Raw genomic sequence first — 23465 nt, forward strand, 5'->3', positions numbered from 1 at the left:
GATATGCTAAGACCACTCAACCACTCACTCTGACATGCACTGACCACCAGGGGGCAGACAGTCAACTGGTCGACCAGTCACTATGACGTGCACTGACCACCAGGGGGCAGACACTCCAACCGGTAGGTTAGCTTGCTGCTGGGGTCCAGCCAATCGACTGAGCGTGACAGGCTGGACACGCCCTGGAGCCCTCCTGCAGTCTTACCCCAGCTAGCCAACCTCCCGCATCCCTTGGCCACGATCATGCTCAGGTGGGGTCCCTCGGCCTGACCTGTGCCCTCTTGCAATCTAGTTCCCCTCAGGGGATGTCAGAGAGCTGGTTTCAGCCCGATCCCACAGGCCAGGCCAAGGGACCCCACTGGTGCACAAATTTGTGCACCAGGCCTCTACTAATAAATAAGTAAATAAACAAATAAATAAATTTGTCAGAAAAAAAATGATGTTGAGGAAAATTATGGATATGGGAGTTATTTAATTATGTTAAAAACACAAAATACTATACTAAGTATTTTTAATGGAATTATATATAAGTAGATAATTTTTTGATAAAATTTTTTTATTGATTTTAGAGAGAGGAATGGAGAGAGGAAGAGAGAGGGAGAGAGAAGGAAAAACATCAATCAGTTGTCTTCCCCACGTGCCCTAACTGGGGATCAAACCCACAACCTAATTATTTGCCCTGCCTGGGAATCGAACCTGCCACCTTTTGGTGTACAGGACATGCTCCAACCAACTAAGCAACACCAGCCAGGGCTTTATAATATTTTTTTTAGAATAAACTTGAAGAATAGCAGCTGTCAAATAAAGGATATCTACTAGGATTATGGAAGAAGTTTCTTTGGAGAGAAGGAGATCATATTGGGAAGAGAAGGGAAGGATATTTCTACTTTATCTGTGGGGCATCAGTTATTTTTTTATTGAGTGGCCTGAAGCAAATCTGAAAAACATACCTCAGGAGCTCAAAGGGGTGTCCCTGCAGGGCTGGTGATCAGAACATTAAGGAGATGGCACAGGATGACTGCTCCCTGTAGTACTTCTGAGAGAGTACACTGAGGCTGATTCTGAGAGTGCGAAAATTCACACACTTGAGACTGCAAACACCTGCTGTTGCTGAAATGATACTGACATGGGTAGCAAACCTGAAAGGACATCCTTTCTTCCTCCCTACTTGCAGTCTTCCTCTAGTGCCTCCTTATGGCAGAATCTAACTATAAATTAACTTGAAAATGATTCTGAAAATATGACTGAGTCCCAGGATCACAGAACAGAGTAGAACAAAGAAGACGTATTTATTGTTGAGATACAATTCATCATTGATTGCCACTGTTTTGTAACTCATGTTGTCAGGACTGGATGAGACAATATGTGAAAAAGTACTACCTTTGGTACATAATCGACACAATAAATTTTATCAGAAATAAATAATAAGCAAATATTTAGCAATCTATATACAGAAAAGCCTAAGCAACCTTCTGACCATTTGATCATCTGACTGGTAGCTATGACGCACAATGACCACCAGGGATAGACTCTCTGACTGGTAGCTATAATGTGCACTGACCACTGGAGGGCAGATGCTCAGCACAGAAGCTGCAGAGCTGCGGTGACTTGGCAACTGCGGCTCTCAGGTGACACACCTGGAACCAGAGAGGAGGGAGCCCGATTCCAGGGTGCGTCACCCGAGAACCACCCTCTTGCAATCCAGGACCCCGAGGGGGATGTTGGAGAGCTGGTTTTGGCCTGATCCCCACAAGCCAGGCCAAGAGACCCCACCTGCTGGAGGGACCCCACTCACTCCGCAGATGACCTTTGAGCCATGGCACTGCCACTGGTGCAGCCAGCTGGAGAGGGACCACAGGAGATTGGCTCCAGAGTGTGTCCAGCCTGTCTCGCCCAGTCCTATCCTGCCCTGCCCCACCGGCCACCTTCTAATTAATTTCATTTCAATGTGCATGAATCCATGCACCAGAGCACTAGTTATCTATAATGCAAAGCGCCTCAGTAAGTTATATGGCTGACACACAAATGGAACACATCCTGGGTACCTATTGTTTTATATCAAGCTACCCTCAAAATACAGTGACTTATAGCAATAATTATTTTCTTATATCTCATGAATTTGTGGGTCTGGAATTTGAGCAATGCTCAGGTGGCTGACTCATCTACTCCACAGGTCATTTACCAAGATCACTTGATGGTATTCATTTTATGGTTTGCTTGGTATGGAAGAACCAAGATAACTTTACTAATTTGTGTGGTACTTCAGCAGAGATGGCTGAAAGGCTGAGCTCAGCTGGGCCATTCTCCTCATTTATATATTCATGGTCTCTCCATAAGACCTGTCGAGAGGAAGGAGAGATAGGCTTCTTACATGGCCACTCAGTGCTCCAAGAGACCCAGGATGACAAACCAACACACCGTTCTTCCACCTGGTAATTTCCCTAGTTTATAAAAATTCTATTACAACACTTCTTTTTTACAAAACTTGTATGGAAGTACCTATTTCTATACAATAAATCGTAAACTGTTTATATAGAAGGGCATGGTCCGGAGGAAGGATGTAGGTGATTTTAGAACTTTTTCAGCAGAGTGGACACTGCAGCGACCCAGAAACCCTTTCAATGAAGGGCTTGTTGGCCCAGCTGCTGGAAGTACTGACCACAGACAGCCTTTAGCTGCCATTTCCTTCCTTTATAGCCTTAGCTATAAAATTCAGTTCACATGTAGCAATGGGGATGATAGTGACATAACCTGAAAACAATAGGATCATAAACAAGTGCTTAACCTTCAGAAGCTAGGTGGACATAATTATACTGATCAATGGCATTCCATTCAAGAAGCCTGACTCAGAGAGTTATGGCGATGGTTAGTAGGACACAGAACTGTAGGAACTAAATAGAAAAATAGCCAACAAGGTTACCATTTAATTAGTACCATCAAAATAAATCAGGAATGGATGATTCAGAAGTTGAGAAGAGTTGCTCACTAAAAAATCATAATCTCTTCTCCAATGGACATGAGCCAGTATTAGAACATCGAACAAAGACTAAAAAGGGTCCAGGTCCCCAGGAAGACATACTCAGCCATATTACAGTAAGTATACACAGTAATGGTTTCTTTCAGTTCCTCCCTAAAGAGCTGGATAGTCACTAGAGTAAATGTGTACTGAGGAAAGTGTAATACCCGAGCATTTTAAAGACCTGAACACACGGTTCATATTGATATTGTTACCTGGACACAGAAAGTGTTATCATGACCCCCTTGATAGAATAAGAGAATACAGGGACAAATAATAAATGGAATCCTGGTTGCTAAGAGGTTAGCTAAGCTACTCCTTAGTTTTGTTGCCTTGGCATCCATTTTGTTTGGCCAAGTGGCCTGCAGTGACCTTAAATTGGCACTAGCCCCTCAGGCACATGCATGCCCTAGATAGCAGCTTGCAAAGTCACTGATATGATTTCTCCAACATTCCTTGTCATCAACAGTCTCCCTGGCCTCTCAATGTTTTTCCCTTATGAGCCCTGTAGATAACAGGAATTACCAAAACCCCACTCTTTTTGGTTTGAATTGACTAATCCAGCCTTAGCCCAAGAACCATAAAGCATTCACCCAAGGACTCAATGAAGGCATGTGACCCAGGTCCTGTCTGTTCTCTGTCTATATTCAGAGAGGAATGCCATATACCTCACCCAGGACTTATGAATAACATACTCTTCTATTTCAATTCCTCTTCTGGTCTATTGTTGAACTGTGGTTTACTTTCACCACACCCTGTGTGCTACTTAATAATTGTTAATTTAACCAATTTATAACACTGGCAGATGTTATTTCTTCATTCTCTGAATACATAGTGGAAATAGACCTACTTAGTATTTGGCACAAGTCCTCAAGGTTCTTGGTCTGTGGAGCACAGTTATTGTAGTTGCCAAGTTCAAGTAGAAGCCTCTTCCCTCCTGCCTTTTTCTCCCAAGCTAAGCAAAGAAGAGAGAAAAACATTGTTATCATAGGGGGACAGCAAAAATTAGTGCCACTCCTAAAGCTCTAAAGGATGCAGGGGTGGCGATGCTCATCATCTCTCCATTTAACTTACCAGTCTAGTTTTTGCAAACACTAGATGAATCCTCTCCTGGACTTTTATCTTTTGTGTGTGTTTTTTTTTTTTTAAATTACTGAGTTGTAAGTTCTGAATGCAAGTTTTTGTTAGATAACAAAATTTCAATCATTTCATCCCACTCTGTGGAACTCTTATCAATGTGCTATGGGTGGGGGGAGTGTTCCTCCTCTGGAAACAAGAACCTCTAAATCTATAGAGCCCAGAGTAGCTCCTAGTCACATTCTTTGTAATCTGAGGAAAATTTGCTATTGCAACAGGAGTGGATACATGGGAATCTGAGCTACTTGTTTATGTAGCTTGTTTATTGCCTTTGTCTTCTTCATGTTCATTCCTAAGTGTACCTTTTTCATCTTATGATGGATTTTTCCTGGCCCTGACTTAGCCTGATGAGTAGGTGGTTTTGACAGACCTGATTGATGATGGATAGGTGTGGCTGCATGGACTCCTGTTTTTAAAATGAGGAAGCTGGGGAAATAAAACAATGTTTCCAGGGCACAATACTAGTAACGGGTACAGTTGGGACTCAAGCCGTAGTAGTTGGACACATGTCTATAAGCATCATGTCTCACAGAAGATGTGGCAAGAGATAGGAAGAATAATAAATATCAAATAGGGAGAAAGGAGAAAACCTTGCCAAGCTCTTGGAAGGGAAACCAGCATTCACCTAGTCAAATGGGAAATGTTTTCTAAGGTTAGACAAGTTTTCTGTTGAGAGTTGATGACAAAAAATAAATTCAGGAGAAATCTTGAAAATATACTAAAATCCAATAACCAGAGAATAGGAGTTCCTGAGATCAAAGTGTTGGGGAGTCAAGTGGGTCGCATAGGGAATTGGCTCCAATCGGGAAACCTCAGAAGCAAGATACCAGGAGAGCTTCAGGGATAACGGATGACTGAGAAAGCGTGGCCTCTGGGTGATGATTGATAAACACAGTTTGAGGCATGGGAGGAACAGTTCAAGGGAATTGGAAGAGGAGTGGATAGTCACATGTAGAGTGTGGTTCCAGAATCCTTTGTTCCATTTTGTTCAGTGAGGTGGGGGTGGACATTTTCCTTAAGCCAACTGCATTGAGAAAGACCAGCTGTTCTCTCAGGCTGTGCCTGGAGGATGGAGAAGATACAGGTGACACAATCCGAGAAATAGAATATTGAAAGTGAAGAATGGAAGTGAAAAGGATACAAATAGTCTGGCTTTCAAAGCAGAGCTGTTCTGAGGGAAAACAATGAAAGTAGCTGACCTCAGTAGTGGCAGGTTTTTCATATTCCGGTGCTGTAAGAGACAGTTAAAGAAAATAAGATTTCTTGTGGAACTCTAAGAGAGCAAATGAGGTCACATTTATTTCTTAATTATTCAGGAAGTATAAGAGAGAACTTGATAAGTCAGTATGGAGGAAATTCCTGATAGAGCTAGAATTCTTATGCAGTGAAATAGGTGACCATAGAAACATACTTAACCTACAGCAGTAGCCATAGGAATTCTGAGCTTCTCAGCAATTTGGAATGAACTCATAAAGAGAAAGGGAAGCTAAAATAAGGTACAGGAGAGAGCGGAAGGCTCAGGCACTCCATCTCCACTGTCCAACTCTCTCCAGAACCAGTTGGGTTCATTGAGATGGTGTTTTCCTCAGTAAACTGTAAGCTGGGTTCAAGATTCTTGGATATCTGAGTCAGTTTGAATTTTTCCTGAAGATGCTTTCTAGACTTAGTTTGATCTGGAAATCTAGGAAATTTACTTTACTTCTAGTCCTCCAGACTGGAGGTGTATTAAGGCCAATTTGAATCTTTTGAAACGCCATGAATTAAATTTAGGTGCTCCTTATCCTGTCCCCTAATCCTCAGGAGCATAAGAGTGGAAGCTTGGATTTTTAAAAATCTATTTTCTGCTTTTAAGGGCCAACATTCTACAAAATAAGAATTGTAGGAAATATATTGATATTGACTTTCAGAAAATTAATGCCCTAAATATGATTCATAGGGTTTGATACCTTGTAGGAAATCTGTTTTCCAAAAGTAAAACATCTTCAAAATTACTTTAAATCCCAAGCATATTTTCTTCAACTGGTAGAGAAGCAAATTTTCTTAAATTGGGTTCAATCTGAATATTAGCAGAAGAGTATTGGAAATTAAAATGATCTGATTGAAACTGATGTATAACTGTTTTATTTTTAATCTAAGAAGGTTGATAGGAAAAGAGATGGATTGAGAGCAAAGAGAAACAAGTTAAATGAATAATTAGGGACAGGAAAAGAAATATGTTATTCGGACCACATTCTTACTAAGGAAAAATATTGAAAATGTATTTGAAACCTACATGGAAGAAAAGTAGCCCTAGTAAAATTAAAGAGTAGAGAATTAAAAATAAGTTCTCAGGAAATGTGGTATTTTATACCACTATTTCCCTTTTGCATTTAATGTGAAGTCAGAAAGAGCTGCCTAGGGCATAGAGTATATTTATTAATGTAGCTGTGGAAGAGACCATTGTAAAGAAAAGATTGGAACATCCTAAGGCAAAAAAAAAAAAAAGTATAAGTACCAAGTTCAAATAACCCTGATTCATGACAAGAGAATAGGAAGAACAAAGTCATACTTTGAATTAATCATTTTTGCCATATCTCAGAAGCTGGCTGAATACACTCACTGGCTCTTTTAAAGTGAAAAATGATAACCACAAGAAAATCATTCTTCATTGGCTTATGAGAGGGGAACATGAAATTGCAGATTGGAAATATTTTTGAATTTGTTGAGATTAGAAGAAATCTCAAGATGATGTTTAAAAAATAGATAAAATAAGGGACAGAAGAGATAATTTTATAACTGGAAAATGTCTTAAAACTTACCAATTCTAATTTTCTTTCTTTTTTAAAAAACAAGAGAGCAGAGTTTAGGACTCTAAACTGGCATCTCAGACTCCCATCTCATTGGCCTATAGCTGCTCTACTACTTTTTTTTCTTTTTTATTCCTTTGGGGGTTTCTGTAGGTGGGAGTAACAGAGTGTATTCTGTGAGAACTGTCTAGAAATCATTATTGGAGGATGGGTTTTCCAAAGTCTGGTTCTCGGCATTTCATGCTTCTACTCTTTGGAGTAAAGTTAAATTTCACTTAAAAAAATTAATTAAAATTTAATCAACCCCAAATTCAGCTTCTTAGTGACAGTAGACACAGGTCAAGTGTTCAGTAGCCACCTGTGGACAGTGGTTCCCATATTGAGGAGTGCAGATGAAGAGCATTCTTGTTGTCACAGAAGTCCTATTGAAACAGGACAGCACTGTGCTAGAGACTGTGGTTATATTCTATGTGTGGCTTTCAGCTATAACTTTTACCTAAAATTAAGGTACCTCTTTTGTTTTCCATAGAGGAAATTCCACAAGGAGTTAGCAAATGTGAACATTAGTTTTTCCTCAACCATAAAACAACTAACTGGTTATGTTACCTTATTGCTTCATCTTCCTTCATCTTCATCTGTAAAACAAAGGAAATAGGTGCTTCCTTATCGCATAGGGCTGTTGAAAGGGCAACAAGAAAGCTGAGATATACCTTATAATTATTTGCAAACATAAAGGTTTGCTCATGATATAATGATGGAAGAGGATGTCATGTTTTCAAATCAATTTTAAGAAAACATATGGTCTTGGCTTTTCTTTACTCCTATTTTCAAAAAATATTTTCTGTTTTTTGGAGCCCTAATTATTTTGCTGCCATTTCTAATAATTTTAAGGTATCTGAGCAATGATAACAAACCTTGTACATTCATATTTATCCAAGAAAAACTATATGAACTAATATTTCGATTACGGGTAAGGCCATATGCAGTTAGAAATTAAGATCTGATGAGAAATTTTGGAGTTTAAACACAAGGTTAAATTAAAATTGAAGAGTCTCTGATCTCACAGCACCATATTAATGGCTTATATTTGTTTCTCAAGCTAGAAATTTTAATTAAAGAAAAGCACAGACAAGGATGCTCACTTTTACCTATGCAGGTAATTGGCAATCTAGCTAGCCAATTACCAGTAAAATACAGGGATACTGAATCCTTGATTCTAAACATTTGAAAGCTACTAGACTCTGGAAAATTGGCATAAAGGTAGCTTTTAGCTAAAACTACAATCAGGTACTTTGAAAGACTTTTTTTCTTCTTTTCCACTCATCCATCTGACACACACCATCTGTCAGATCATGCTGGGTCGCTGCTGTCAGCGTTCCACTCATCTTGAAAGAGAGACAGAACTTTTGAAAGTTTTTTATTTCTCATAAATTTCCCCATGAAAATGCATGGGTTTATTTTACTGGTTAAACATACCTATCTATAGAGGACAAGGAGCTAGTGTCTGTCCATAGGAGTAGTGACTCCCTTAGACTAACCAGCACATACGATTGATGAGGACATACCCTATAGGACCTGCTCAGGTAGTCTCTACTCGTGCTTTCCAAACTTTAATATGCATAGGAATCACCTAAGATCTTGTTACATGCAGATTCTGATTTAGTGGGTCTAGGATGGGACCTCAGATTTTGCATGTCTAACCATCTCCCAGGTGACAGTAATGCTGCTGGTCCATGGACCATATTTTCAGTAGTAACAATAGGGGATATTGGAATAAGTTTAACCATTAGGAGTGACTGTACAGGGCAATTCTATCTAATAAAAGAGTAATATGCAAATTAACCATCACTCTGCTACACAAGCCACGCCCACCAGCCAATCAGAGCAAGTATGCAAATTATCCCAACAAAGATGGCAGTTAATTTGCATACGTGGAGGAAGAGAGAGGGAAAGTGTAAAGAAGGGTGGCTGTGGCTGCTGGAGGGAAAGCACTGGCAGTGCGTGCTGGGTGGGGCGAGGTGCGCAGCGGCGGCCGCGGAGGCGGCGGCGGCGGGAGGCAGCGGGTCGGGTGGGCGGGGTGAGGTGCACAGCGGCGGCACGCGCGTCCGCGGAGGCAGCGGGAGAGGCGGGCACGGCGGGTCACCCTGCGGTGGTAGCAGCGCATACGGCCTCGGAGGCCGCGGTGGCCATGGGCTGGGTTGGGTGGGCGGAACGCCCCCTCGCCTGCCGCAGCAGGAGAGGTAGTGGGGTGGGACAGGTGGCCGTGGCGGGAAGGAAGCCCGCTGGAAGTCTTGCAGGAATATTCCTGCAACGGGTCGCTAGTTCTATATAATAAAAGGGTAATATGCAAATTGATCCTAATGGCGGAACAACCAAGAATGACTGGTCGTTATGATGCGCACTGACCACCAGGGGGCAGGCGCTCAATGCAGGAGCTACCCCCTGGTGGTCAGTGCACTCCCACAGCGGGAGCTCTACTCAGCCACAAGCCGGGCTGATGGCTGCAAGCGCAGAGGCGGTGGTGGGAGCCTCTCCCATCACCTCTGCAGTGCTAAGGATGTCCAACTGTGGCTTAGGCCCGCTCCCTCCTGGGAACGGGCCTAAGCTATGGATCGGACATCCCCTGAGGGCTCCCGGGCTGCCAGAGGGATGTCAGACTGCCAGCTTAGGCCCTATCCCCCGGGGAGTGGGCCTTAGTCGGCAGGTGGACATCCCCTGAGGGGTCCTGGACTGTGAGAGGATGCAGGCCAGGCTGAGGGATGCCCCCAAGTGCACGAAATTTTGTGCACTGTGCCTCTAGTTATAATAATAAAAACAAAGGCAATGATAGTCATATAATTGTTTTAGCTCTTTAAAATATCTTTTTGCATGTATTGTCTTTTTAGAACATACTATACTGTGAAGTTAGACAGATGTTATGGAAATATATATGTGTATATATATTGCTGTGTAAAATACCCAAAACTTAGTAGCATAAAATAATGACAACATTTATTTTGTTCATAGACTTGACATTCGAACAGATCGTCTCAGGTCCACAAGACATCATTGGGAGCAGCTCGAGTGCTTGGAAATGAAGTCACCTAAAGGTTTTCTCATTCATTTTTTTCTGGTGATTAATGCTAAAAGGTAAATGTCACTTCAGCTAAAGCAGTGGCCAGACTACTTTTCCATGTGGCTCTTAATTTCACAGCATGGCAGCAGGATTCCAAGGGTGAACATCTCATAAGAAGCAGGTGGAAGCTAAATAACCTTTTTTAACAGTTAGCCTAGGAAGTCACATTTGCTCACTTGTGCCATAGTTACAGACCTGGAAGGGAAATGTAGACCATTCTCCATGATGAAAGAGTCCAAATTGCATATTAAAAAGAACTTGTGCAGTGGTCTATATTGGTTTGGCCACCTTTAGGAAATGCAGTTGCAACACATAATATGATCCAACTTTAGTGATGAAAGTGACTGATTCTCACTATAGGCTTCAGTTGACAGGAGTCTTAAAAATCAGTTCAGGAGTCTTTTTAAGTATGTCATTATTTGGATTAAAAAAATACAGAGTGGCATTCATAGGCCTGTATATGTAGTGTATCATTTAAGAATGTGGGTTTGGGCCCCAGCTTCCCTATTTCTCAATTCTATGACATTGGAGTAGTTGCTTAATATTTATATTTATTATCTTTGCTTTCCTTGTTAATAAAGGGAGGATTTTTCTGTCTTAAATAATTGTTGGCATGCTTAAATGAATTAAAGCTTGTAAAGTATTAAACCTCCTGCCTAGTTGATAATAAGTGCTTAAGAAATGATAACATTTGTTTTATCATCATTGTCATTTCTATTGCTATTACCACCAAGAAAATAACAAGGCTTTATTTTCTTTTTCATTAAGGTAAGTGCATTTTTGTTTGTTTTCCCCATGCTCTTTATCCCATTATGATTGAATGGTATCACTGACTTAGAACATTTTGATGTTAGTATGAGCCAGCTATTTCAGAAAAGAAGAAAATGTGAGAGCTTAGCTGGTTGTTAGTAATATTTGATGTACATGGAGCTTCAGAGAAAATGCAGTTTTAGAATCGACTCCAAGAGGCATATTTGTGCATTCATGCCTTGATTTAGTTTCCAGTTCTTGACAGTGAAGGTCATTACATTACTTTTCTCCCCCCAAAGTACCTGGCGAGTGATCTGCATAGATCAAATGACCAGTACATATTTATACATGTATGTAACTAATTTTCAATTGTTTTTATTCTTGCCTTTTACAGAAGGACTGTTTAGTAGTGTTAGGGAAAGAAATAATGTGAGAGTGGTTTTCCATAATTGTTTAAAATCTAATTCTTCTGGCCAGGTGGCTTAGTTGGTCGGAGTGTTGTCCCATACACCAAAAGGTGGCAGGTTCAATCCCCAGTCCACGTGCATACAGGGAGGCAACTGATTGATGTTCCTCTCTCACATTGATGTTTCTCTCTCTCCCTTCCTCTCTTGCTAAAAATCAATCTAAAAAAGTCTCATTCTTCACTCCAGAGTAGAGATTGTGTTACACTGGTTATCTAATATTTTAGTGGTGTTTTCTAGTTTTAATTGTGAACCACTGAGTGAGTAAAGGTTCAGTCAACCCCCAGGGACAAATAATGTCATTGAGAGAGGAGAGCAGCGCAGTCTTTACTCACAGCTTCTTCGGTTTCCTCCAGGAGCTACTAATAATAACACATTATTTAGATTCAAAGCCCCCTTAAAAAAATGGTAAGTGGCAGTGTAGGGAGAATCCATGTGGACTGTATAACTTTAAAATATCTTGTTTGATGACAAATTCACTGTGGTGTAGATGTTTCTAATATCACTGATTTTGCTCTGGTCTCATATATTTTCCTATTTACATCTAAGCAAATTTTTTTTTGTTCCTGAATAAGAAAAACAAAAATGATCATCCTCTCCCACATAAAAACACATAAATATAAGTCATTATTGAAAACAAAAGAGAGGAGAAAATTTGGAAAACAAGCAATATTCTTGTTAACTCATTTTACTCGTTAATGTGTTATGTATAAAAAGTGCCTCTAAGCCAGCCCCCTTGGAATGAGAAGTCCCATGATCCTACTGTAATGGACTCTAAATACACAGGTGCCTCACTACTTGATGGTGTCACATTTTCCAATTCAGTAAAAGAGACTTTTATAAGAACGAAAATTGCTGTTTCTAATAAGTTGCAGGAGACTCTGAATGATAGATCAAGTGTTTTACTTCTCTTACACCAGCATTTTCACTGGCCTCTGGCTCAAAACATTATACTAAGGCATTATTTAATTTCTGTTCAAATCTAGATAAGCACATTGAAAATATCCTCCCCAAAGCAATATTGTTTGATGATTTATATTTGTGACCAGTGCCATAAGAAAGGCACCAATACCGTAGTCTTTCAGCCTAAGACTAGAATGGTTAAAGAACTGGTGGTTAGGGACTGTCCTGTGTTAGGTTTTCATTCTAGCTTCACTGTTTGGTGAATTTATTTTGTTTTCTTTTACCTTGAATACACTACATAGTCTTTCCAAGTTTTGGTTGTAATATAGACAACATTATATGTATATCAACATTTTTTGTTGAGGATGAATATAATTACTTACAAAAAAAAATGCCTGGCATTGAGACTGACAGAAAGCAAGGACTTAGTAAATGTCAGCAATTACTGTTATTATTAACCTTATCAAAAACTAACATGCTCTGACATCTTATCTAGGCATTATTGTATATATTATGAATATGATTACTGAATATTTTCATCAAGAAATTCTACTGATCTTTGACATTTTCAGATAGTTCAGGGTTTAACAAATTTTACCATGAATGAAGAAAACCGTTGAGTGTGTGCGTACATACATGTACTTTCGGTTTCCACTGACCTTGACCAACAGAATATTATTCTTTATGCCATAGTCTTTACAGGAAATAGAACACTCAACATGTGAAACTTTAGGACTATTGGTATAATTAAGGTTCTTAATTTAACAAATTAGATTTTCTAAAAATGTGTTCATATGAACCAGAGAGCATAAGGCCTAGTTGCATGAGGTGTTGAATATAGCCTGTCTACATGAGTCACCTTCCTCCTTCCCCCAGCTCACTCTTGGCTTCACCTACTACAACGCCTTAAATAGAAAGTGGATTGCATAGTGCTCTACAATGTCAAAGCTAAACTTCAAAAGGAAGCTGTACTTTTTTCTCTTTTTACTATGCCCTACGCATTGAGCAAACAAATAGATCAATTTTGGCGAAGCATGATCCATAATGATTGGTTAACCATTAACAAAGGAACATTTGTAAAAGTTGGTCAAAAACAAGTAAAGTATTGGCACACAAAAATCACAGGGAATTGTCCAGGCCCGGCAACAACATTCGTGTGTGAAATAATGATTCCTAGGAATGCATGGCCTATTTTAAATGACATGACTTCCAATTCAAAGGTTATATGCATATCTAGTTAGAAAAAACTACATTTGGGGAGTATACAATTTAACTCTTAAAATAGCACTGACATCTTGGAAAGAAAGACTTTTATAGGCAAAGAAGAGAGAGAATAGAAGCATGAAATATGCAATACTTTCATCACAGAATAGACTATACAAGCATAACTTGTTAAAAGTGGCAGATTTTGTGAGCCCCAAAATAGCACTGGTAAGTGTTTTAATGATTTTCTTCTTCTGAAGTCAAAAATCAAATGCCCCACCAGCTCATGGATTTGAAGCACTTGTTGATTTATAAGTAACATTCCATTCCTATCACTGTTTCCCCTAGTTTTAGTCTCATATTAGGAATACAAAAACAAATCAGACAGGACTGTCCAATTAGTTACTTTTGTATCTTCTGACACAGCAGCTCAAATCTTCAGTCTCATTATCTACAACTATCTGACCAACCTTTGGCAACGAAAACAATCAGATGTGTCACAGCCTTCCCTTTGAAATGGGGCCAGAATGCCATATGGAACCATCTTTAAACCAGGTTCAAATAGGCCCTCCTAGTTCACTGGTGTTAGGGAACTTCTCATAGAGAGTGGAGGGAAAAGTGATGAACAAAGAAGAGGTGGGCCAATAGTATGAACCACCTGTTCATAACACTTGCTGGTGCTTCTTTGGGCCTTAATTGAACATGATTGTGTATGCACCACACAGCCGTTTGAAGATGGGTACTGTTGTACAGGCTTTAGCCTTCGGTGAATAGATAGCAACCAGTTTATGTCAAGTAGCACAATCCTTTGTTATCCCAAGGGCAGAGATTGATTTTCTACAAGGATTTAGCTGTAGTGATAATAGGAAGAAGCATGGGTATGATATTTACTATTTGTCAGACACTTTCATAAGCACTTTATGGACATTAAATGCTTTAATCATCCATCACATTGACACTATGAAATAAGACCCATCATTGTTCCTATTTTTCAGAGTGGAAAGGTGGCTCAGTTTAAGTATGGTGTCCATGGTCACACTGCAAATAAAGGAGAGAGGGAAGATCCAAATTCAGACTATCTGTCTCCCAGGATTGCACTCTTTAAAAAAAAAAAAAAGTTTTGTTTTTTTTTATTATTATTTCCGAGAGGAATGGAGAGGGAGAGAGATAGAAACATCAATGATAAGGGAGAATCATCCATTGGCTGCCTCCTGCACACCCGCTACTGGTGATCGAGCCTACCCCTGCCAGGGAATGTAACCGTGACCTCCTGGTTTGTGGGTTGACACTCAACCACTGAGCCACACTGGCTGGGCCAGGATTGCAACTCTTAACTCTACCCTTCTCTCTGCTGCCTCAGCCCTAAGTCAGGAGTGATTTCTTAAATGCAAATAGTTACTTAAAGAAGGCTTGGGTTTGCTTTAAAACCCTCCAGGCCATTCCTGTGGTTGTCGTTTTTTTTTTTAGGGCCCTCCAGAGTTTCTTTCCATTATTCTCTTCTGTCACAGTCACTTGGAGCTGAGTCATAAAATCCAAGTGGCATTAGATTCTAAATAGCTGGGATTCATATGATCTCCCAAGCAACTCTGAAAATTTTACCAATTAACCACTAAAATTAAACAATACTTCATCAGAATAGCATTGTTTTATAAGCTCTCATTACATGTATTTCCTTTAGATAATTTTAGTTGTCCATTTTTTCTACTATTGCTTATTATATTAACAACCAAACAATGGTTTTGATTTTATTAACATAGTAGTCTGCCATTTGTGTCTTATTTTCCTGCCTCTGAGTTGAGAATAAAATGAAAAAAGATCTTTCTTTATCAAAGAAAAATCTTATTATATTTTATCCTTTTTTTTAAGTTGAGAATACTATTACTTACTTAGTCTGCGTTAAGATGCCAATGACTGACATGTCTCATACAAATGTGAACTTTTCTCAAACCTGAGTGTTAAACTCAGAAAGAGACCTAATATTGCTGCTTCTAATTTTTGCCCCTTTGTTTTTAAAATACATTCCCTTAGAATTCCCATACGCAGGACAAAAAGGAGAATTTATTTAACTTATGCCAACTACTTAAAGTCCTCTCCCTCAAGACCCAGACAAACTCAAAATTTTGAATTCTGAGAATGTGACCTGAACCTCCAAAATATTTTGAGAAGTTTAACTTTTTGGGTTTCTCTCTCTCTCTCTCTCTCTCTCTCTCTCTCTCTTTCTCTCTTTTTTTTTACAGCTTTCAGCAGTTCAGTTTCACTAAGAATAAGAGCTTGAATAATCATAGCCAAAACTATGAATTTGTTGGATTATCCAGCAGTGCTTCTCTATCATAGACTTGTATATCAATTTATCATCTGTCAGATTCCTTCCACCGTGGCCAGTTGATGGGAAAACTCTGCCCTCACCCTCAGCCCTGCCATGGTCATTGCATCAGTCCCAGCTAGTATTTCACCCTCCTGGGGATCAAACTATAAAACAGTTAATCTAATAAACTGATCACATTATATTACAGGTAGCTCTGTGCATGTGTCTTTCTCACTATATTTTTATTTATTTGAGATTTTTGCCTTTGAGATTCCACTATTTCATGTAGACAGTGTGTTAGAACATAGTAGAAATTCAACTAATGTTTATTGAATTAAAGAAAGCTGGAGACAAAATCCACACATATATAGGTCACTTAATCAGTAATAACTGATTTTACTAGTGGCCCAGTGCACAAAATTCCTTACTAGTGGCCCAGTGTACAAAATTCATGCACTTGAGGGGGCGGTCCCCCAGCCTGGCCTGTGCCCTGTCACAGTGTTGGAGCCCTGTGATCCATCACTCCAAAGAGATAGGCTCTAGGCATGAGACATTCCACCAGTAAATGCTCTTGACTTTAAGCCCTGTATTATTTTCCTCTAAAATATAAAATGGGTTTTGTTCTTCTATTCTGTCCATCAGCCAAATGCTGGAGCCACATTTCCCCACTGACTTTTTTTTTTATATTGAGGCTGAGTGATGGTGTGCTTAGCAGAAAATATACTTGATACAACCACATCATTCATGCTCTCAGGATCTCTCATAAGTCAGACAGTTCTTTTCATCTCTGTTGGATAGCCAAATTGAGGGGGGAGGTGCTGGCATTAGCTGATCCTCTCAAATATTATCTCTGAAAAGTGGCTACTTCCTGCACTGCAGACTTCACATTAAAGTGGAAAGCCCACATGGTGCTTTTTGTGCATCTTTTCATGAAGAATGTAGATAGTTATCACCATCCTTATTCTTGAGGGTGGGAAATGGCACAGGTTTAAGCGTGCATGAATTTAGTCCAGGCTTCTTGTGAGAACCAGATATTGATCTCCGGCTAATGTGTGATGTTACAGTGAAGAGGTGAGTCTAAACAGAATACTTTGTGATTAATTGGAGGTAAGGGTCAGAGTGTTATTCTTAAGATGAACAAGAGGACTAGATCCTAGCCATTTCATCTTTGAGGTGCAGGATGGCCTTGCAGGATGGCAGTGTCAGGATCTCTTCAGAGCCTGAATGCAGTGCTGTCATGGACATGAGTCTCTTAACACAGAACATCTGTACTTGTGTAGCAATAATGAAAAGACTGGTTTGTTTGAAATGTGGTGTTCTGAGTAATTCAGTAACAGAACCGTCTCCTACGACTTGGAGTTTTCTTCCCAAGGTTCTGGAAACAGAACGTAAGTCCAGGTTCTGGAAACAGAACGTAAGTCTGGTCCTGTTTCTTGCTCCTTGTGTCTGTGTAGTGTCGTAAGATGCTCCGCAGGGTCAAATAAAAGCAATTAAAAGCAACATTATTTGTCACTTTGTGCCGTTAATATGAAAACCTACTTGCTACTTTGCAGCAATGGCTAACTTATACTCTTAATGGGCCATTCCTCTCAAAAGCCCTGCTCCAGATGAAAGATAGGCTCTGAGCATATTTATTCATGTGGAGACAGTTTCACAGAATAGGAAACAGTAGGCTAGAATACCAACCAGCTGCTGGGGGCCAGCCAAGTGCAGAGAGCTCATCTGGACTTTATTTGCTTGTTCTTTTTAGATTAATGAATTCATCACTTTACTGTATGAAATGTATCATCCTTCCCAAATTATTTTAGTAGTTTTATTTCTCAAACGTGCATGTAATTCAGTCCCTATTCTTTAACATTGGAAGTTCCAGGTCTTTTCCTACCTCTGGTCTCAAGTTTGATGTGATGTTTGTAATTGGAAGGTTCTGAATATAACCAGCAGCCAAACTGGTCATGACCTAAGGGAGAGGCTCTACAGTGAGAAAGGAGCGGTGTCAGTAAGCCAGAGGGTAACTGAATGAGGTAGTAAAATGTCCTTCCCTTGTCTCCTCATCAGATTTCCAGAATGTTCCTTGAATTTTTATGGTACACACTGCAAATTGAAGAATTCTGTCTAGAGGCACAGAGATAACTTTGTTGACCTGTAGACATCTCATTCTGCTGAAACAATAAGGTTCTAAAGAGAAAACTTGCTAGTATTCTAATAGCTCTAAATAGTTCAGATTTTCATTTACACAGATTTGATGTCATTTTGCTGATTTATGCTTGTCTTTATAATGCAGCTGATGTGGCATTAGTGGAATTTCATTATGCAGTAAATAGTTATTTTGATGAAGAAAATGATTAAATTTAATTTCAATCAAATATTAGATTGTATAATAGCATTTTCCCTGTTGGATGTTAATATAAATAAAATTCCTCCTGGTTTTGTGAGCTGAGAAATACATTATGAAAGCATAATAAAAATGGAAAAAGAAAAAAGGATAAGTTCTAAAAACAAAAGAGAAGAGGAGACTATTGGCAAGTTATAGGTATATTTGAGTAGGTTTTTTTTGCCATATATTATTTTGACTATATTATAGTAATGTGCAATTAAATACATATAAGTAGCATAGTATACCCCATTCATCCTGTCTGTCCCAGTAAGAATCCTAAGAAAAACAAGGAATACAACTGAATCTTATGTCCACAGAAAAGAAATATGTCCAACTTTGAATGTTTATGGCAACTATCATTACATCTGATTGATGACAATTTCATCCTCTTTCTATTCTTTCACCTAGGATTATAGCTTTGTACACATACAACCCCTTACTCCCTTGTTCTGCATGAAGAAACATAGACGATTTTATAGAAAACAGTAGATCCACATAACCTATAAAGAGAGCTAGGTCTTCTATTGTTTTAGAGTTGCCATGGTGATCTGTGGTGGTTACTTGAATGTTCTTTCAGGGATGACAAAAAAAGAAGTGTGACCTCCTTAGCTAATTGCTGATGTCAGTGGAGAAAATTCATTCTATTTCAGGGAAGAATACAGACTCTAGGCTGATTTTCCCATCCCAGTGGTAAATGTTGATAACAGGCTTGACCTTCATAAATACATAGTATTAAGCGACCAAACACTTACATTGACCAGGCTTATATATGCTTAAGTCGGTAGAATTCTATGGGGGCTGCTTTCCTTTCATAATATGGTTGGCTGAGGACTTTAGGCTCAGGGAAACTACATAACTGTTAGGTAGGCAACCTTAGTCAAAGCTCTTACTTACAAGAAGTCTCATTTCGTCTCTAGGAAAATAAGGAAGGTAGTCTTCTATGTGGTCTAGTTCCCTATTGTGATCTGTCTCTAATATTATAGAACGTGCATAGCTCTCTGGATGAGTTAATTTCAGTACTAAAAACATTGCAGAGTTTAGGGAATCTCTATTTATCTAACAAATATTGAATCTGTACCACGTGCAACGCTTTATTCCAGGCACTGCAGACATCATGGTAAATAAAAGAATGAGATCCCTGATTTCATGGAGGGAACATTCTATAATAAACGTGTAAACACATGTTATACAAATGAATTATTTATTTTGTCAAGTGCTATGAAGTTAATAGAGTTACAAGTAGAGTAATGAGGGTAAATCTCTTGAGATAAGGTCAATAAGGCCTCTCTGAGGAAGAGCCGTTTAACCTGAGATCAGAAGATGTGAATAAGCTCAAAAAGAGGATTCCAAGCAGAGGGAGTAAGCACAGAGTCTCAAATGTTTAAGTGCGCCTGGCATGTCTGGGAAAGAGGAGGGAGTGGCACCCCTCATGTGCAATGAGCCAGGGCGATTGGAGTATGAAATGGAAATGAGGTAGGAAGAAATATTACCAGCAAGGCCATGCATCTGGGCTGTGGCAAGGACTTAGGCTGTTTTTCTAAGAGCAATGGTACGCCTCCAAGGGATTTTAAGCATGGCAATATTATCCTCGGTTTCAACATTGTTCATAATTTTTAAATGAATGTATTGGGGTGACATTGGTTAATAAAATTACATAGGTTTCAAGCGTACAATTCCATAATACCTCACCTGTATGTTGCATGGTGTGTCTACTACCCAAAGTCAAACCACACTGGCTTTTCTGAGAATACCTTCCTCAAGTTTATTGTTACACTGATTTGGACCCAATCATGGAGATTTTAGTAAAATAGTTCTTACACTTATTACTCCAAGCTTTTTACTTTAGATAAAAAGAGAGAGGATTGAGAAAGTTCCACAAAAACCTGACACAGTAGGAAGAGTCAGTGAAACAAATATTATGGCACTTTGTGTGTGCGTTCAAGAGACTTGCTCTGCCTGAATTTTTTTTTTTTTTCTGAAGGGAGAGCACCAGCTGGCTCAGTAAATTTAGCAAGATCAAGGAGCATCTTCAGCTCTGTCTTGGTTTCTGAATTGGGTTGAGAACTACTGAATTTCATTAGTGTCCTTCAGTGCAAAATGTCAGCCTTAGTCCTCGTGGAATTTAGAGGTACAGTGCCTCACACCTTGAGCTTCAATTTTGCATGGAGCTTCCCTAGTGCCTGAGTTAAGGGACTCCAATTTCATCTGACTGTGATAGTGGCCCCAAATAACTAGGGTCACCCAGAAGATGAGAATGTGCGCGCGCGCGCGCACACAAACACACACACACACACACACACACACACACACACACACACACTGGTGTGCACACACAATCAGCTATATTTTATCCCCCAAATTTTAAAAGTCAAGCCGAATTTTGATTCACCCCTGCAGGCTCCCTACTCCCACGTTTCCCAGACTTCACTAATTGCCCTTCCCTTGCTTCCAGGCACCCTGCGGAGTTTTATTCCCTTTACCAGTCTGAAGATAGATCTTTTCTACTATATTTTAGGTAGATTCGGATTAGTTTTACTAATCAGTATTTGGCAAATATTAACTATTAAAACCATTGTCCATCGGGTGCTCCTCAAGTTATGAAATGAATCCATGGACATGGGATTTGATTGGCAAAATCTCTACTCATAATTTTATCACATCTGGCAATTGGTAATGATCGCTATTTTAATATGACTTAATCTCAAGCTTATGACATGTTATCAGAGGCACATTGGTAAAGTTTCAAATCTTCACATTTCACAGTTTAGAACAGGATGACCTAAATGAATTTTCCAAGGTCACAGAGCAGTTTTTGGAGAGCCCAGGCCCCGTGCTGTTAGGGCGTCCTCTTGTGACCATGCTCCACAAAATAAAACTGCTTCTAAATTGGTTTCCTCCTCATTTAGAGGTTCTGAGTGCCTGGGACTTAGGGAAATTATTATTCATCTTACATTTTGACCGCATGTTGTTGCCATTCTTATGATTTACTATGGAATGAAGAAAATAGTGCCAACCAAGCATGTCGAAGCCACATCTTATTATGCAGCCCATTTGCTCCTCAGAGCATGCCTCCTAGTGTATATGTACATGTGCGGTTTCCATGGTAGCAATAAAATAAGCCTACTTCTATCTCTTGAAGGTCTTTAAATCTACGTGACCTCTGGGATCCATCAAATGCTACCCTGGACATTTGGATTAGAGACATTCTTTGCAGAATAGGATCCTCAAGTAAATAAAGAAATACAAAACAAGGAATGCTTTAGTCTCACTGTCTCTCCCCTCATTTATTTAAATGAGGCATGCAGCCTGCCGGCCACGAGTGTGACATGCTTGCTCCAGGGCCTCAGATTCATCCGATGTCTGTCTGCAGAGTTGGGTTATGGCCTTATTTCTAGAGAAGCTTCCTCCACTGACATGCTTAAGAGAGTACCATCGGCAGTATTGTGTCCAAACTGTGTGTTTTGCAATTGCGGTTTTCCTTTATTTCATTTTATTGTTTTACCTTGACAAATATTTTTGTTTGGCAAAGCCATCTCCTCAATACAGGAGGCTTCTGAGAAACAATATTCCAGATTAGAAAGCAGTAAAAGTTACAAAGGTTATTTTAACTAATATACTCCGTTCTGGCCTCAGATGTCAGCGACTAATTATGAAAATAAACGTGCATTGGATACACTCACAGGCAGTTCTTCGGGGTATTTGGAGTGTTCAAAAGGCTTCTGTGTATAGAGGGACAGAGAGCAGCGCTTGCAATCACTGTGGCTTCATTTCACGCTCAGTACCCACGATTCAGGGTACAATGTTGCATTGCCTTTTACTGTTTTATTGCTCTGCTACTGAGCATATTATGTATTAGCACTTCAGCAGGGAAATTTAAGGAGTGTTATTCTATTTATTTTAAGTGTCATATAATTATAAATTGATTTACCAGCCATTGTAATGCTACAAATGATAATTAATTTATTTGCATACTATGTAGTTTCATAGAAGTTCAATTATAGTAAAGCATTTGCTAAATGTACCATGAAAATGGTGTTTCCAGAGAGAGTGAGAATCTGAAGCTTGGATCTCTTTAGGCTGTTGGTGTGTGGTCTTCATCATGAGCAATCCCGTCATTTCAAGGTGGAAGAGAGGTTTCCCTAGCCCCACAGTTCGCTCAACTATATTGTAAAAGGTGATAATCAGGATCTTTGAAATATGTCGAAAAGTAATCTGAAGTTGAGGACATTAACTCAGGTAATAGCCAAAACCCAAAAACTGGGATAGAGATACCTAATTACTGCCATTTCACCTGAACAATGAGCTCGCAGGGTCCTGACCCTTGTACCCAGTCAGCTTCCCATGGCTTGGTGACTCCCTCCCTCAGATAGGGCGAGGAGGAATGGAAGGTGGGAGACTGTAAATCCCCATTGTCTGGGAACCAGACAATAATTCTAAACAGGTGGTGGCACAAAAATCCAGACTTGCTTGGACCCAAATGTTTTGAGTAGTCCGCTATTAAAATGGTGCTGTTTCCATGCTTGCCTATGAAAAGGAAGAATTGCAAAGGGGGGAATTCTTCTCCTGGTATAAAGGTGCATTGTTCAGGGCCAGCAGTATACCTTGGGCCCAGCCTGCCTCTCTGGGAAAGAGAGAGGATGCAGAACCAGTACTTCTCTTATTTTGCTAACAAAATCTTATTAGTCTTTCCTTTTCTAAGAAACAAAAAAAAAAAAAGTCTATTCCTCAAACCAGACCATGTGTCAGAGTGGAAAATGTCCTGAACTGCCATGAAAGACACATGGTGACACAGATAGGATCTATTTTGCACAATAGTAGTAGCCTCTGAGGGAAGAACTTGATATGACAGTTTACTTATTCTATATGTTTGTCTCTACCTGCTGCAATCAAAGCTTCATGAGGATAGAAATCATTTCACTTCATCTCAACGTATTTTCTAACTTTCTTAGTGAATCCCTCTTTGATTCATTTGTGTTTCAGGAGCATGTTGTTGAATTCCCACATATTTGTGACTTGTCCAAATTTCCCCTTGCTATTAATTTCTAATTCTTTTAAATTTTGTTCAGATCACATCCTTTGTGTAATTTCAATCCTTTTAAATATATTAAGACTTGCTTCATGGGATATATATGGTCTCTCTTGGAGAGTGTTTCATGTGCACTTGAAAATGTGAATTCTGCTGTTGTGTGGAGTGTTATGTAGTTGTCTATTAAGTGTAGTTGGTGTACAGTGTTGTTCAAGTTGTTGATTCTCTGTCTGGTTCTATTCATTATTGAAATGAGATATTGACATCACCAGCTACTACTGTTGAATTGTCTTTCTTTATACAATTTTGTCAGATACTGCCACCTGCACTTTGAAGCTCTGTTGCTAGGTTTATATATGTTTATAATTATTATGTCTTCTTGATGG

General features: G+C 39.4%; 1 long non-coding RNA gene across 1 annotated transcript in view; it reads right to left on the reverse strand.

Moving 5' to 3' along the window:
* Positions 1-5352: 5352 nt before the first annotated feature.
* The window catches only part of LOC129151863 (uncharacterized), a 51983-nt gene continuing 33870 nt past the window's right edge, over positions 5353-23465 (reverse strand). Inside the window, exons 2-3 of the long non-coding RNA XR_008558568.1 lie at positions 7546-7574; positions 5353-5384 (exon numbers count right to left, since the gene is read on the reverse strand). This is a non-coding gene — a long non-coding RNA (uncharacterized LOC129151863). The remainder of the gene's footprint in view (positions 5385-7545; positions 7575-23465) is intronic.

Source organism: Eptesicus fuscus, chromosome 16 (assembly GCF_027574615.1).
Source record: "Eptesicus fuscus isolate TK198812 chromosome 16, DD_ASM_mEF_20220401, whole genome shotgun sequence".
Classification (NCBI taxonomy): Eukaryota; Metazoa; Chordata; class Mammalia; order Chiroptera; family Vespertilionidae; genus Eptesicus; species Eptesicus fuscus.